Below are 17,855 nucleotides of genomic sequence, written 5' to 3' on the forward strand. Positions count from 1 at the left end.
GGCACGTATAAGGGGAACCCGATTCAATAGGTCTGGGTACCAGATATCAGCATTTTAAAACAAGTAACTCCCACGCCCACCCCCACCCCACCCCCAAGACACACAGGCACACGTACCCATTTAAGAGATTCTGATATGTTTAAATACTAAGACCACACTCTGACCAACACTGGTCCAGGGAGTAATTGAAGTCAAAAGAAAGGGTAGGAAGGGAATTAGTTAAGGGTTAAGCTGTGGGAAGGAGAAGGAGTTCATCTCCTTTAAAAGAAACAGGAAATACATCAACTATACGTCAATTAAAAAAAAAAAAAGAATCACTGTGGAAGTTACTACTAAGTTCTCAAAAACCAAAAAATCGGAAGAGGTGGTACAGAGAAATTCTGAGATTGTACACTGAGCTTCAAAGATGTTTTCAGGTGGAGAGATGGGCAAATAAGTTTGCTTCATTTGCATGACCTTGATTTTTCCTTTAAGTGGGAAGAAAGGTTATCTACTCTGGGCAGGCAAGAGAGAATTTGAGGGGAGTGGGAAGGTCCAAAACAGCTGTTGTGGGAGATGCAACAGAGGCACCAAGGAGGAACTTAAGCCCCGCTGAGCAGCATTAGGCTTCTGTTAAGTTAGGTGGCATGACTGGCAGACCCAGTCAGCAGTTACCTGACAGTTTTCAAAGTAAGGAATAGTCCTAAAAACATGTTTCTTCTCGGTAATTCGTCATGACTCTGTCATCTGTAGATTTACTTACACCTTTTTTGACGATTTTACCCTGTCTCACACTTCATGGAATAATGAACTACATATACAGGGTATTTTACTTTATAAGTATTTAAAATTTAGCTGACTTTCAACTCAAAAGGTAGTTCCTGTGATTTGCTAAAACATAATTACATTCATTTTCTCCATACTCTTCAAGTTTTTATGGACTTTGATTCCAATTCATGTGATGCTTGCTGTCATATTACAGATTGGTGTTTCTAAGGCCAGCTCTGTGGAAGGTGTATGTTTTCACCTGAGCACCAGAAGTTACCAAGTGAATGTAGGGCCCTGGCTCAGGGCAAAGGAAACCAACCTGCTTTCTGTAGATTTGGATAAATAGGAATCAGTTGGAACTAAGTGGGGAGGAACACCTAGGCACTATACTGTTCATACTATACTTATCTTACTAAATACTTTCAACAATCTGTATAATAGATAATAGAAGATCTCTATTTACAAATAAGGAAACAGGCTAAGGTGCCTAGATTGCCTCAAATATATGATCAGTTGAGGTAGGTTTGATAAATTCTGAAATATCAGTTGTCTGAAAATAGTATAGAAAATAGTTGTAAAGAATGCAACCCATGATTGTTTAGTTACTTATTCCCCAAGTTAGGTAGCCAGAAGTGTTTTGTTTGTATTGTTGAAACACCTTCTCAATATTAATAATAGTAACTAATTCATTAAGCCCTTCTGTGTGCCAGGTATTGTTCTAAGCTTTTTGCAAGATTAAACTCATTTAATCTTCAGTAACCCTATAAGGTAGGTACTATTTATCATCCTCATTTTACAGATGAAGAAAGTAAGAGGATAAATAACTTGCCCAAAGCTACAGAGCTAGTAAGTGACAGAGCCCCAGACTTACTCTCCAGCTTACTATGCTCTTAACCAGTATTCTGTGCTGCCTTTCACTGGCACTCATGTTAAATAAGGATAACTTTTCAAACAGCTTAGCAAGTTATTCTGCATCATCTGATGACCTTATGTTTAATAGCAATAATATAACTAAGTGAAAAGAAAGAATCAGGTCTTCGCTATAATCTCTTATGCACAGTCAAGATTCTAACGTCTGTATTTAATTCATAGTGTGAAGTTTGGGTATTTGAGAAGAATGCAACATGTTTTCTCGTGACACTTTGCCAGAGTGGGAAAGGCATAAGAAGAGCAGTGTTCGTTTTGTTTTGTTTTTTTCGGCCACACTGCGCAGCTTGCAGGATTTTAGTTCCCCGACCAGGGATTGAACCCCGGCCACGGCAGTGAAAGTGCTGAGTCCTAACCACTGGACCACCAGGGAATTCCCAGGAGAGTAGTATTTGGAATAGATCTCGATGATCTTTGTAAATAAAATGTATTGAATTCTCTAATGTTGGCTGTGGGCATTGGTGGGTAGTAAAATAATTGGAAACTGATAAAAATTAGTGGTTATTGGATCCTGAAAATAAAAATTTGTCTGCTCGTTGCATTTCTTAAATTTAAAAGGACTTTAATTAATTTTTTTAAAAAAAGTTTATGATACATATATTTCAAGTTCTTAATAGCCACATGTGGCTAGTGGCTATCATATTAGTTTAGGTCCAAGCTGACCAAGGGGTCATTTATGTAGTAAGATCTTAAGTCTCTGGATGAACCCAGGGTGTCAATAGTAATTTTTTCTGATTTCTTTAATCTTTTGTGGGGCCTTGTGAAGAAAAATTTGAGTTAATAAAAGTCCAAACAGCTGTATCATCACCGTGTAAAAAGCAGGCAGCTCAGGGGTGTGGAATTTGAGTGCACAGGAGAGCTAAAAGGACACTTGACCCCTATTGATGACTTTATTGCTCTATTTTTAAAGGACTCTGGTTAACATAGCTCTTGTGCTTTTTTCTTTTTTAACTTTAATAACACACTTGATTCTCATGTGGTAGTTGATTCTCATGTTCTATAAAATCACTGTGAACACTGGATTAGTAAATAGTGGATTATTGTCCCCAGGGGTTAGGTTGTTGCGAGCCTATGGTCACATTTCATCAACTAGTCAATACGTAACCTAGTTTTGTGAGTGTTTCTGTTTAAAGACACCTTAAGGATTCAATGAATCAACTATATATTAATATATAATATCATATATACTACTAATAATATATAATAACATCGTGCCAACAGCACCATAACTCGTGTCTGAATGAAGCATATCTAATACATATATTTTCTCTGAAAGGGACGTCACAGCCTTCCTGCGCTTAGGAACACTAGGCAGCACTTCAGCATTACACTTGGGGCCCATTTTAAACAGCAAAATCACCAAGAAAAAGCACAAAAATGTAAAAAAGACAGTATAAAGAGACCATGGAAAGAACCCTTGTTTTCTGTATGAGAGCTGAAACAAGGCAGAGCATCACCTGGTTTGACTTCAAATGAAAGTGTGTGTGTCAGCTGACTCAGTTTTTTGCCATACCGCACATGTGCTATGTCTTTGGATGACCACTAAAGTGCCACAACTATTGATTTCAGGGTTACAAATAAAATTTTTTTTTTTTTTTTTTGTGGTACGCGGTCCTCTCACTGCTGCGGCCTCTCCCGTCGCGGAGCACAGGCTCCGGATGCGCAGGCCCAGCGGCCATGGCCCACGGGCCCAGCCGCTCCGCGGAACGTGGGATCCTCCCGGACCGGGGCACGAAGCCGCGTCCCCTGCATCGGCAGGCGGACTCCCAACCACTGCGCCACCAGGGAAGCCCACAAATAAATTTTAATGAGTGGACGTATTTGCAAGTATGGAATCTGTAAATAATGAGGATCAACTGTATATGAATGCATTCTAAATTTTGAAATGAAAAATGGGGAAATTCCCTCATGGTCCAGCATTCTAAATTTTGAAATGAAAAATGGGGAAATTCCCTCATGGTCCAGTAGTTGGGACTCGGCACTTTCACTGCGGAGCCTAGGTTCAATCCGTGGTCCAGGAACTAAGATCCCACAAACCGTGAGGTGCAACCAAAAAAAAAAGGGAAAATATAGGGTTTTCTTGCCCATCTCTAACTTTCCTACCCCCAGCTCCATCTTTCCTTTCCAGAAGTAACAGTGGTTACTCAGTTTCCTATGCATCTACATATATGTGTACTTACAGAAATAAATATTTTTAAATAAGTGGATCTCATGATACATACTGTTCTATGGTTTATTTTTTTCTCATGATGTCTTAAATCTTTTCATATCAGTATGCACAGAATTATCTCATTCTTTTCAGTATTCTGTGGTGTGTATGTACCACAATTTAATTAACCATTCCTCTATTGATCCATGTTTAGTTTTTTCATTATTATAAGTAATACTGCAGTGAACATCTTTTTTTTTAATTTTTAAATTTTTTATTCAAACAGAAAGTCACAAAAATTATAATCATCCTCATCAGTTCTGCAGTGAATATCATTGTACCTGTTTCTTTATCCATATGTGCAGGGTTTTCTCTGGATTACATATGTAAAAATGAAATTGCTGGATAGAAGGGTATATGCACTTAAAATTTTGTTAGGAAGGCAGTTGAATCAGTTGGATCCTCTGGGAAGCTGACACTGAGATGGAGTTAGAACTGCAAATAGTATTCAAGGGTTAGTGCCTGTGAATGACAAGGGGCAGAAGCTGAAGGAGAGGGAAAGTGGTCAGATCATGATACAGATCTATCAGAGTCTCAGCCAACTCAGCAGGATACTCTGAAGTAAAGATTACTTCTTAGAGGAGTAGTACTGTGTTGGAAAGAAATGGCTAGGCTCTAGAACTCCTTCATGCTCAGTTATTGACCGGAGGCTGTCTGAGGAAAAAGTGGCTCCATTTTGAAAAATTAGGTGAATCTTAAAGGCACTAACAGTTTTGTTGTTTTGGTCTGCATTTCTTTGATTACTGGAAAGCATGAACTTTAAAAAATATATATCCTTTTGATATCCTGTGTGCCATCTTCATATCCTTTGTCCATTTTTCAATTTTGGTGTTTGATTTCACATTGATTTGAAAGGACTCATTATATATAAAGAATATTACCCCTTCATGTGTATTGCACGATGGTTATTGTTCACTTTTAAATTACAGTCATGGTCTTTTTCTTTATAGAATCTGACTGTATATATAGGTGAAAGGTCTTCCCCATTCCTAAGACCACACAACTAGACTATTTTCCTTTTTATTTTATGATTCTCATTTTTATATTTCTGCCATCTTATTTTGATGCATGGTATTAAGTCGGAATCTATCTTAATTCTTTTCTAAATGGTAAACCAATTATCCAAAACAGTTTACTAAATAATCCATTATTTCCATTGATTTCTAATGCCATCATATATATATTTGGCCTGTTGAGGTGTATTTGATTCTGTTTTATTGATTGATGCATCTATTTTGTGGCTAGAGAGTTTACCTTGGAAAGAAAGCACTCTGTGGAAGTATTTTCAAACAGTTTAATTTTGGAAGTTAAAAGGAAAACCCCTCTTAAGCTACAGTAAGTGAAGTGAATTGACTTGGGTTCTGCTTGTGTTCCTCTATCAACATTCTGCCTTGTGATCTTTAAAGAGCATACTTCATTATATCTCTAGCACCGGAAAATTTACTTGGTGATTTAAAATATTAAACTCCAAAAAAAATAATTCCATTGTTTAAGAAACACCTTTCTTGCCAAATGTAATTGGATGTTACTCTTTAGGTCTGATCATCTCTATGACTAGAAGCAAGTATTGAAGGTAAACCTATCTCTAGAGCAGGAGTTCTCAAAATATCTGGGATAAAATATCAGTAGCTCAAATCACAGACAAGTAGTTAATTTCTTTAATATTTAAAGAGCTCTTTTACTTCAATAAGGGAAATGCAGTTGTGCCTGCCTTACCGCCCCCCCCACCCCGGCAAGGGGATATGTTTCAAGACCCCCAGTGGATGCCTAAAACTGCAGATAGGACCCAACCCTATACACTATGTTTTTTCCTATACATACATACCTGTGATAAAGTTTAATTTACAAATTAGGCACAGTAAGAGCTTAAAAACAATAGCTAAAATAAAGAGAACAATTATAACAATATACTGAATAAAAGTTATGTGAATGTGATCTCTCTCTTTAGCTTCAACTCTGCCAGAAATGTGGCAGCAGCTTCTTCACTGGCAGATACAGTTTCTTTAATAGTTTTTATATTTTTCGTCCAAACCTATTCCTGAAGCCATGTAATCATACTTTACTTGCAGTAAATGGCTTGGTATCACTTGTTTCAGGGGATCCTTTGCTGAAGTTTTCTTATAGGCTCAGTGCTTTCTGGCTTAACACATTGCCATCAATCAGCATGTCTTCCACCCACAGATTTAATGCCTTTTCCACCTTAGCTAAGCACTTATCACACACCGTGGCCGTAACTTTTGCAGTTTGAGGTACAACAGCAAAACTGGCATGAATTTCTTTTTCCATCTTCACAATTTCACAGAAAGAAGATTCATTTTTACTGTAGATCTTAGCAATCTGAGCATACAAATTTTTTTTCTTATTAAGCTGAGAACTCTCACCTTTCACATAAAAGAAGCACTTTATGGTTTTGCTTTGGCATATCCTAACTGCCAGCATCACTAGTCTTGTACTTTGGGGCCATTATTAAGTAAAGTAAGGGTTCCTTGAACACAAGCACTGCAATGCTGCAACAGTCCATTGGATAACTTAGATGACCAGTAAGTGATTAACAGGTGGTAGGTAGCCCATACAGTGTGGATGCACGGGACAATGGAATGATTCACGTCCCAGGGGGGCTGGAGCCAGATGGTACAAGATTTCATCATGCTACTCAAAACAGCTTGCAATTTAAAACTAGTGAATTGTTTACTTCTGGAATTTTCCATTTAATATTTTTGGACTGCGGTTGACTGCAGGTACAAACTGCATAAAGCAAAACTGTGGATAAGAGGGGAATACTGTATTCCAGCCTACGCATAATGGGAGTCTCAGAAGGGGAAGAGAGAAGGGACATAAAGAATATGTGAATAAATAATAGCCAAAGTCTCTCCAGGTTTAATGAAAAACTTTAATCTGCACATTGAAGAATCTCAACAAATTCCAAGTAGAATAGACTCAAAGTAATTCACACCTAGACACGTCATAGTCAAACAGTCAAAAGCCAAAGACATAAAGAGAATCTTGAAAACAGCAGGAAATGTACAAGGGGTCCTCAATACCATTAACAATTGACTTCTCATCAGAAACCAAGAGACCAGAGAGCAGTGGGATGACATATTCAAAATGCTGCAAGAAACAGACTGTCAACTAAAAATTCTGCAAAACTATCCCTTAGAAACAAAGGAGAAATCAAGATATTCTAAGATAAACAAAAACTGAGAAAATCCATCACTAACAGACCTGTCCTATAAGAAATACTGAAAGGAGTCTTCAAACTGAAAGAAAAGGGCACTAGGCAGTGTTTTGAATCCACACAAAGAAATAGGGCACAATAAAGGTAACTACAAAGGTGGATATAAAAGTCAGTATGTAGATCATCCAAAATGAAAATAAATAAGGAAACACAAACTTTAAATGATACATTAAACAAGATGGACTTAGTTGATATTTATAGGACATTCCATCCAAAAACAGATTACACTTTCTTCTCAAGTGCTAATGGAACATTCTCCAGGATAGATCATATCTTGGGTCACAAATCAAGCCTTGGTAAATTTAAGAAAATTGAAATTGTATCAAGTATCTTTTCCAACCACAATGCTATGAGACTAGATATCAATTACAGGAAAAAAATCTGTAAAAAATACAAACACATGGAGGCTAAACAATACACTACTAAATAACCATGAGATCACTGAAGAATTCAAAGAGGAAATTAAAAAATACCTAGAAACAAATGACAATGAAAACATGATGACCCAAAACCTATGGGATGCAGCAAAAGCAGTTCTAAGAGGGACGTTTATAGCAATACAGTCCTACCTCAAGAAACAAGAAACATCTCAAATAAACAACCTAACCTTGCACCTAAAGCAATTAGAGAAAGAAGAACAAAAAAACCCCACAGTTAGCAGAAGGAAAGAAATCATAAAGATCAGAACAGAAATAAATGAAAAAGAAATGAAGGAAACAATAGCAAAGATCAATAAAACTAAAAGCTGGTTCTTTGAGAAGATAAACAAAATTGACAAACCATTAGCCAGACTTATCAAGAAAAATGGGAGAAAACTCAAATCAATAGAATTATAAATGAAAAAGGAGAAGTAACAGATGACACTGCAGAAATACAAAGGATCATGAGAGATTATTACAAGCAACTCTATGCCAATAAAATGGACAACCTGGAAGAAATGGACAAATTCTTAGAAAAGCACAACCTTCCAAGACTGAACCAGGAAGAAATAGAAAATATAAACAGACCAATCACAAGCACTGAAATTGAGACTGTGATTAAAAATCTTCCAACAAACAAAAGCCCAGGACCAGATGGCTTCACAGGCAAATTCTATCAAACATTTAGAGAAGAGCTAACACCAATCCTTCTCAAACTCTTCGAAAATATAGCAGAGAGAGGAACACTCCCAAACTCATTCTGTGAGGCCACCATCACCCTGATGCCAAAACCAGACAAAGATGCCACAAAAAAAGAAAACTACAGGCCAATATCACTGATGAACATAGATGCAAAAATCCTCAACAAAATACTAGCAAACAGAATCCAACAGCGCATTAAAAGGATCATACACCACGATCAAGTGGGGTTTATCCCAGGAATGCGAGGATTCTTCAGTATACGCAAATCAATCAATGTGATAAACCACATTAACAAACTGAAGGAGAAAACCCATATGATAATCTCAATAGATTCAGAGAAAACTTTCAACAAAATTCAACACCCATTTATGATAAAAACGCTCCAGAAAGTAGGCATAGAGGGAACTTACCTCAACATAAGAAAGGCCATATATGACAAACCCACAGCCAATATCATTCTCTATGGTGAAAAAACTGAAATCATTTCCACTAAGATCAGGAGCAAGACAAGGTTGCCCACTTTCACCACTCTTATTCAACATAGTTTTGGAAGTTTTAGCCGCAGCAGTCAGAGAAGAAAAAGAAATAAAAGGAATCCAAATCAGAAAACAAGACGTAAAAGTGTCACTGTTTGCAGATGCCATGATACTATACATAGAGAATCCTAAAGATGCTACCAGAAAACTACTAGAGCTAATCAATGAATTTGGTAAAGTAGCAGGAGACAAAAGTAATGCACAGAAATCTCTTGCATTCCTATACACTAATGATGAAAAATCTGAAAGAGAAATTAAGAAAACACTCCCATTTACCATGGCAACAAAAAGAATAAAATACCTAGGAATAAACCTACCTAAGGAGATAAAAGACCTGTATGCAGAAAACTATAAGACACTGATGAAAGACATTAAAGATGATCCAAACAGATGGAAAGATATACCATGTTCTTGGATTGGAAGAATCAACATTGTGAAAATGACTCTACTACCCAAAGCAATCTACAGATTCAATGCAATCCCTATCAAACTACCACTGGCATTTTTCACAGAACTAGAATAAAAAAAGTCACTATTTGTATGGAAACACAGAAGACCCCAAATAGCCAAAGCAATCCTGAGAAAGAAAAACAGAGCTGGAGGAATCAGGCTCCCTGACTTCAGGCTATACTACAAAGCAAGTAATCAAGACAGTATGGTACTGGCACAAAAACAGAAATATTGATCAATGGAACAGGATAGAAAGCCCAGAGATAAACCCCTGCACATATGGTCACCTTATCTTTGATAAAGGAGGTAAGAATATACAATGGAGAAAAGACAGCCTCTTCAATAAGTGGTGCTGGGAAAACTGGACAGCTACATGTAAAAGAATGAAATTAGAACACTCCCTAACACCATACACAAAAATAAACTCAAAATGGGTTAAAGACCTAAATGTAAGGTCAGACACTATAAAACTCTTAGAGGAAAACATACTATAAAACTCTCAGAGGAAAACGTAGGCAGAACACTCTATGACATAAATCACAGCAAGATCCTTTCTGACCCACCTCCTAGAGAAATGGAAATAAAAACAAAAACAAGTGGGGCCTAATGAAACTTAAAAGCTTTCGCACAGCAAAGGAAACCATAACCAAGATGAAAAGACAACCCTCAGAATGCGAGAAAATATTTGCAAATGAAGCAAGTGACAAAGGATTAATCTCCAAAATGTACAAGCAGCTCACGCAGCTCAGTATCAAAAAACCCAATCCAAAAATGGGCAGAAGACCTAAATAGACATTTATCCAAAAACGATATACAGATTGTCAGCAAGTACATGAAAGGGTGGTCAACATCACTAATCATTAGAGAAATGCAAATCGAAACTACAATGAGGGGGCTTCCCTGGTGGTGCAGTGTTTGCGAGTCTGCCTGCTGCTGCAGGGGACACAGGTTCATGCCCCGGTCCGGGAAGATCCCACATGCCGCGGAGTGGCTGGGCCCGTGGGCTATGGCCGCTAAGCCTGCGCGTCTGGAGCCTGTGCTCCACAATGGGAGAGGCCACAATAGTGAGAGGCCCACGTACCGCAAAAAAAAAAAAGAAAAAAAAAAGACTACAATGAGGTATCACCTCACACCGGTCAGAATGGCCATCATCAAAAAATCTATAAACAATAAATCCTGGAGAGGGTGTGGAGAAAAGGGAACCCTCTTGCACTGTTGGTGGGAATGTAAATTGATACAGCCACTATGGAGAACAGTATGGAGGTTCCTCAAAAAACTAAAAATAGAACTACCATATGACCCAGCAGTCCCACTACTGGGCATATACCCTGAGAAAACCATAATTCAAAAAGAGTCATGTACCACAATGTTCATTGAAGCTCCATTTACAATAGCCAGGGCATGGAAGCAACCTAAGTGTCCACTGACAGATGAATGGATAAAGAATATGTGGCACATATATACAATGGAATATTACTCAGCCATAAAAAGAAAGGAAATTGAGTTATTTGTAGTGAGATAGCTGGACCTAGAGACTGTCATACAGAGTGAAGTGAGTCAGAAAGAAACAAATACTGTATGTTAACACATATATGTGGAATCTAAAAAAAAAAAAAGGTTCTGAAGAACGTAGGGGCAGGACAGGAGTAAAGACGCAGACATAGAGAATGGACTTAAGGACACGGGGAGGGGGAAGGGTAAGCTGGGACGAAGTGAGAGAGTGGCATGGACATATATACACTACCAAAAGTAAAATAGATGGCTAGTGGGAAGCAGCCACATAGCACAGGGAGATCAGCTCGGTGCTTTTTGTCCACCTAGAGGGGTAGGATAGGGAGGGTGGGAGGGAGACGCAAGAGGGAGGAGATATGGGGATGTATGTATACGTATAGCTGATTCACTTTGTTATACAGCAGAAACTAACACACCACTGTAAAGCAATTATACTCCAATAAAGATGTTTAAAAAGTCAGTATAAATATCTTTTTGCTAATAATTCTTTTCTCTTTAAAATAAAGCAGTAATTATAAAAGTATGTTGATGGGCTTATAATGTATAAAGATGTAATTTTACAAAAGAAAGGGAGGGAATAGAGGGATATTGGGGCAAAAATTTTGATACACTGTTGAAATTAAGTTGGTAAATCTAAGCTGTTGGGTTTCGTTTGAGATAAAATCCACCATTTTAAACTGTACAGTTCAGTAATTTTTAGTATATTCACAGTGGTATGTGGCCATCGCCAGTATCTAATTCCAGAGTATTTGCATCACCCCAGGAAAAAGAACCCCCAAACTTCCTAATTCCTCCTCCCACATCCCCTGGCATCCACTGATGTCTCTGCCTCTGTGGATTTACCTATTCTGTATATTTCATATAAATGGAATAATACAATATGTAGCCTTTTGTGTCTGGCCTTTTTCACTTAACATAGGGTTCATCCATATTGCAGCTTGTATCAGTACTTTAAAATTTTTTTCTGAATAATATTCTATTGTATGGATTTTGTTTATCGGTTGATGGCCATTTGGGTTGTTTCCCCTTTTCTTGCTATTATGAATAATGCTATGAACATTCATGTACAAGTTTTTGTATAAATGTATATATTCTAACTCCAACTGAGTACACTGTTATACACTTCAATTCTGACACTAGCCACCTAGAGTTAGCACAGATCCCACAAATTAAGGGCTCTGTCCTCCACAAGATTGCCTCTAATTCAGACACTGCCACAAGTTCGGGGGGGCAGGGCACTTCCGACCTACTGGCTACAAATTTGGGATTTCCCACGACCCCCTCTAGTTCAACAGAAAGACAGTTATGATGCTTTGAATGGGGCCATGGAAGCATAGAGGAGCAGTCAGCCCAGAATGGGAACGTAAGCTTGTCGAGGGAGACTTCCCAGAAGTGACTTCTAAGCTGTGACTGGAGTTTTGAATCATACGTAGAAACCAGGAGAAGACGTTTGGAAGAGTAGTTTAGGCAGAGGGAACAGCATATACGAAGGCCTGGGGTGTGTGTGTGCGTTAGAGATGACTGAAGAGTTAATTTAAGAATTTGAGCATCAAATGTAAAAAAAGAAAAAAAAGCAATATCATCCAGACCTTTGTAGGACATTTGGACTTAAGAGGAGAGAGAGTGTGTAGCAGAAAAACCAGATCCAACAAAGACCCCTAAAGAATGCCAAATTTTAACACATGGCAGAGAAAAAGGTGTCTGTGAACAAAGACAGAGAAAGAAAAACTAAAGGGGCATGAGGAAAATAAATAGAACATGGAGTCACCAAAACGAAAGGAAATGTGTTTGAAGAAGCTGTAACAGATGCTGCTAAAATATTAAGGAAAGGACTTAGAAATGCCCATTAGAGTCAGCAGTATGGAATGAGTGAGCTTGGCAAGAGCTGTGTCAGTGGGGCGGTTGGGGTAAAAGCCAAGCTGCAGTAGATTAAAGAGTGAACAAGACTCTGGGAAGTGGGGACAGGGACTCTTGACAGGGTAGGGGACAAAGGATACTAGGTGGAGCGGACAGAAACACAAACATGTCAATACCAGAGGATGGCTTGACGTGATGGGATAGTTTTGTTTTATGATAAGGGAGACTTAGGGGACTTCCCTGTCAATCCAGTGGTTAAGACTCTGCACATCTAATGCAGGGGGCGCAGGTTCTATCCCTGGTCAGGGAGCTAGGATCCCACACGCCGCACGGTGCGGCCAAAAAATAAAATAAAATAAAAAATAAACAGTTGAAAAAAAAATAGGGAAGACTTAAGCTTATTCAAACAATTTTGCAATCCAGAAGAGAAAGAAAATAATAAGTTGGGCAAGCTCCCAAAGAAAGTGAGAGGGAATGGGATCCAAAACAAAGGGAGAAAGATCAATAGGATGAAAGAACAAGTGTGTGCAGATAAATTCGTAAGTTTTGATGGTGGACAGTTGAGGGGTTGCTGTCTGATGGCCTCTATCTTTTCTGAAAAGTAACAGACACAGGCACCTACTTAAGTGATAGGGGTGGGGAATGGCTCTCATATTGAGGGAGAGTGCAGCAGACTTGGAATGGTCACAGTAGAGAATGGGGAAGCGCTGAATTAGGAAAATCTAATTAGTTTCTGGGTAGTGGTGATGGTCATGAGATAGAAACTTAGGAATTTATAGTGGCACACCTCTGCTCTGAGATATGATTTTCTTCATCAGCATTCAGCATACTGGAGGTAAGTGCAGGAGGGGCAAAACCTATGTTGAATCAGGGTTATGGTTTTTGCCAGGTGGGTGCAGTGAAAGGATAGAAGTTAGGTGGTAATATGATGGATCAAGGACTCTAGGCTGGATAAGGAAAGAAGTGAAGACAATAGGAAAGTGATGGATGGGGAGAAAGTAGGGGCCAGTGTCAGGGAGGTATAAGAACAGGTGAAAGTAACAGGAATGGACACTGTTACTATAGTGGACACTAGTGACTGACCTAATAAACCTATTATGTTACTCGGGTTTTCAGACATTGCCTATGTATGGTTCATTAAGTTTCCTTGTTTTACGTGTTGACTCTTTTTGGCCAGTTCACTATTTATAAGCACCCGCATCTTAAGGTAAAACCCAGGAATCACAGCTGATAAAAAATAATCATCACTAGCAGTGTTTCTGGAGGAAAAAAATTAAATATGTGAAGTTTTTAAGTTACCTATAGACTATTATTTTCTGTGCTTGTGCTTCTACTCATTTAAAGTATGAGCTGCCAGGGTATGACTTACACCGGAAGGTATGTGTCACTGCCTACATTGGGGCCCCCTACCAGGCCCCTTCTCACCTGCCTCCAGGTTCTCCTAAATTTCCTCAGCCAACCTGTCACTGAAACATGAAACTCTATAATTTCAGTTAAGTTGGAATATTGTCCCTTACTTAACTACAGGTGCTCTTGGAAAGGGCAATATGTTAAGCCTTTATCAGTCACTAAGACTTTTGTGGTAACGTGTTTGGTTTGTGTTACCAGTAGGATAGCTTGCCAAGATTAGATTTTTATATCCCCAGGGAGAAAGTAGAGTAAGAAATCCACATCAGTTGTAGGGATTGGGTGGGCCCGTTCACAATACCTACAGCTAACGAAGAGGGCCCCCTGAGAGGAAGAGAACATGAGTAGGAAGAGAACTCAAGGGAGAGATGGGAGAGGGCAATAGCAAATGTTAACTTCACAATTTTGTTCAAATTCAGCCCTATCTTGGAAAACCCTCTCCGTAGTCAGTTTAGTGAGCAGTTACTGCATATGATTTGCTCTGACAGATTGGTGGGAATGTGTGCCTTTCTGATTTACAATTACTGTGTTTCAAATTTTCTGTGACACAGCTTTTACATGTAGTGATGACATGCCTTGTAATCATCCTCATTGTGGCAACAGACATGCTCAGACTGTGTTAAATCATTTCAGCAGTGTCTGGATCTATAGATGATGGGTGTCAAAAGCCTCTTTGGTTAAGATTCTCCACTTAACAGGGTAAGATTCATTATGACTTCCTTTTCTGTGTTTTGATAACACAGGTGAGATACTAAGAGGCATGTGGGATGCTATAGTTCCTAGTTGGTTTTCCTTTTTCCTATTGTGTGCAAGTTTTTATTTGGCTAGACTGGTTACCTAGGAAACAGCTGCAGGGTAAAGATGGATTGGCTATTTGGAAAATGGAATTACAGGCCCCTTCAGGAGGCAAAAGACCTGTTGGATAAAACAAAAATTAGTGAATGGCTGAATTTATGCTTAATTTAGTGTGCTTCAACAAATCAAACTGAGACAGTTCTATAGGAGAACCTAGTTAATGCAGCATAATTTTTAAATTTAGCTTGTTTTTAATTTATTTAAGTTCACCAAATGTTTATTAATTCCTGCTTTGTGCCCACTGCTGCAGGCCATTCTAAGGGTTTCCAATGAAGCAGAAGGTTCAGTTCCCTCCTGAAAAGCTCATTTTCTGTTTGGGGTTAAAAGAAGTTACCTTAAAATCAAGTGCACGATTATGTGATACAGTCTAAATGTGTTCAGAGAATTTGGAGGATGTAAAAGATCTTGGCTAGTCAATGTGAGTGATGGGTTTGAATCTACAGGGAGGAGATAATTCTTTGAGGCAAAAGATGAAGTTTAAAGACCTGGTGAAAGTTTGGGTACTAACAGTTACCTGAATTTACAAGATTCAATGGTAGCAGCACAGTTACCCTTGCAGATCCCTACACCCAGACAGCTTATGGAAAATATGTAACTGTGATATAAATTATATTGCCGTAGAATCTTAAGAAAATGAATTTTAGTGACAATGTTGACCAACCACTGTTTGCACTAGCCTTTGCATAATTTAAGAAAACTCTATTTTCACTGAAAGTGTGACAGTATTAGTTTTGTAATCTCAGACCACTACAAAAATGTGAGCACATAAGAGACTCAATAAGATATTTATGAATTGATTTGCTTATATACAGTACACCTTCTTGTTAGTTAGCATTAGCTTTCTTTTCTTCCAGAATGTAGCTGTTGAATATTTGGTCTTGATTTGTGGTGATAAGGACTTTCGTAAATACAGACGCATAACTCTTCTTTTACGGTGGAACATCCGTCAGGTTATTTCCATTGATTTGTAGAAAGTATAGGTATAATTTTCATTTTCTTACTTGTTCTCTTTGTATTCACTTGGTGTGGTGTGCCAGCCAGGAGAGGAGGAAAAAGCAATCCTACTCAGAAAGCTTTACAACCTATAGGCACAGGAAGTTAAATTTGAGCCCTCCTTGCCATGTCCATAAATGGAAAGTAAACGAGGCAACATAAGGATACTCAAAATATTTTGAAAGAGAAATGTTTTAGTTATGGTTTATTGAACCTACAACTTCAAATATTTGCCAGCAAAAAATAATTCTCAAATGTAAATCTCAGGGCTTCCCTGGTGGCGCAGTAGTTAAGAATCCGCCTGCCAGTGCAGGGGACACGGGTTCGAGCCCTGGTCCTGGAAGATCCCACATGCCACGGAGCAACTAAGCCGATGCGCCACAACTACTGAGCCTGTGCTCTAGAGCCCGCGAGCCACAACTACTGAGCCCACGCGCCTAGAGCCCGTGCTCCACAACAAGAGGAGCCACCGCAATGAGAAGCCCGCACACCGCAACGAAGAGTAGCCCCGGCTCTCCGCAACTAGAGAAAGCCTGCGTGCAGCAACGAAGACCCAACGCAGCCAAAAATAAATAAATAAATTTATTTAAAAAAAAAAAAGTAAATCTCAGTCCACTAGTTATTTATAGAGTTACCAATGAAAGTTTCTTTGTATTTTAAATTTGTGAAGAGAATTGTTACTATAATCAGAATCCATAATATTGAATTTTGCCAGAGGGTCTTTCATTGCCTGTTGTCTATTCTCACTGTACTGATAGCTTTTATAAATGAGATAGTGACTACAGAGGGTAATTTGTTAGAAGATTTTTGCTGAGTGATCAGGAGTGGTTTCCTGTTAGAAGAGCTTGAGCACTGCTGTGAATGCCTTCTTTATTTCCAAAATTACCATAAAATGCCTTATAATAAGACACGCCCTCTCCCTCAAGTTTTCTTTTCAAGGAAACTTTTTTTTTTTTTTTTTTTTTTTTTGCGGTACGCGGGCCTCTCACCGCTGTGGCCTCTCCCGTTGCCGAGCACAGGCTCCGGACGCGCAGGCTCAGCGGCCATGGCTCACGGGCCCAGCCGCTCCGCGGCATGTGGGATCTTCCCGGACCGGGGCACGAACCCGCGTCCCCTGCATCGGCAGGCGGACCCTCAACCACTGCGCCACCAGGGAAGCCCCTCAAGGAAACTTTTTAATGTTTCATTTTAAGAACAGTTATGCAACTCCCTGGTACCTACTCACCCCTATTGTCGTCCCTTTTCTGGTTTCAAGCAATGACCATGATACTAAAAATGTTAGTAACTGTCAAAAACTTTGAACTGATTTACTTCTCTGGCCTGTGGAATCACTCCACTCCAAACAGCAGCTCAGAGGAGGGATAGGGTGGCATTACTTACTGTGACAGTTTGCTCACTTTCTATCCGTCTCCCGCCCCTCATCTGCCTCCATCTTGCTGGCGATGATCCTGTAATTATAATGCTGTTTGCACCTATGCGGAGATCACAAGAAGGGCCTAATTATTAGATTATTTGAGAGAAAAAGGTACAACTTGTTTGCGTTATCGTCTTCCACTCTTTTGAAAAGTTATAGTCAGAGTTAGCATTAGAGGAAAAAAGACCACAACTCAATTCTGAGAGCAGAACTGATTTTTCTCTTCATTTTCTTTGAATACATTGCTTATTTCTACAAATGTACGAATGGCAAAGGCATGTTGCAGGAAAACCCCCTCCCTCCAACAGCCCCACCTACCCACATATACATCTGTATGTACAGGTTCAGCCCTGGTCTGTCTTCTCCCACCAAGGGCAGCTTCCCAAAATGCCTCTGGGAATTTTACTGACTGTCCTCAAAAAAGGCACTTGTTCATGGCAGGTGCTATGATTTTTGAGGTTAATGTCTTTTTGTTGTAGTTGTTGTTGTTGTTCATAATGAGAAAATAAGACCAATAAAAGATGCAGAAATCTGTTGTTTTCAGTGGCTCCAGAAATTTCTTTTCTTGTATTTCTGGCAGCTGTTTTCCCAT

At 39.0% G+C, this 17,855-nt stretch overlaps 1 protein-coding gene across 2 annotated transcripts in view; it reads left to right on the plus strand.

The window, feature by feature from the left end:
* The window catches only part of MOSMO (modulator of smoothened), a 61,583-nt gene that overhangs the window by 30,994 nt on the left and 12,734 nt on the right, over positions 1-17,855 (plus strand). The gene's annotated exons all lie outside the window — the stretch shown is intronic.

Source organism: Orcinus orca, chromosome 16 (assembly GCF_937001465.1).
Source record: "Orcinus orca chromosome 16, mOrcOrc1.1, whole genome shotgun sequence".
In the NCBI taxonomy this organism is placed as follows: domain Eukaryota; kingdom Metazoa; phylum Chordata; class Mammalia; order Artiodactyla; family Delphinidae; genus Orcinus; species Orcinus orca.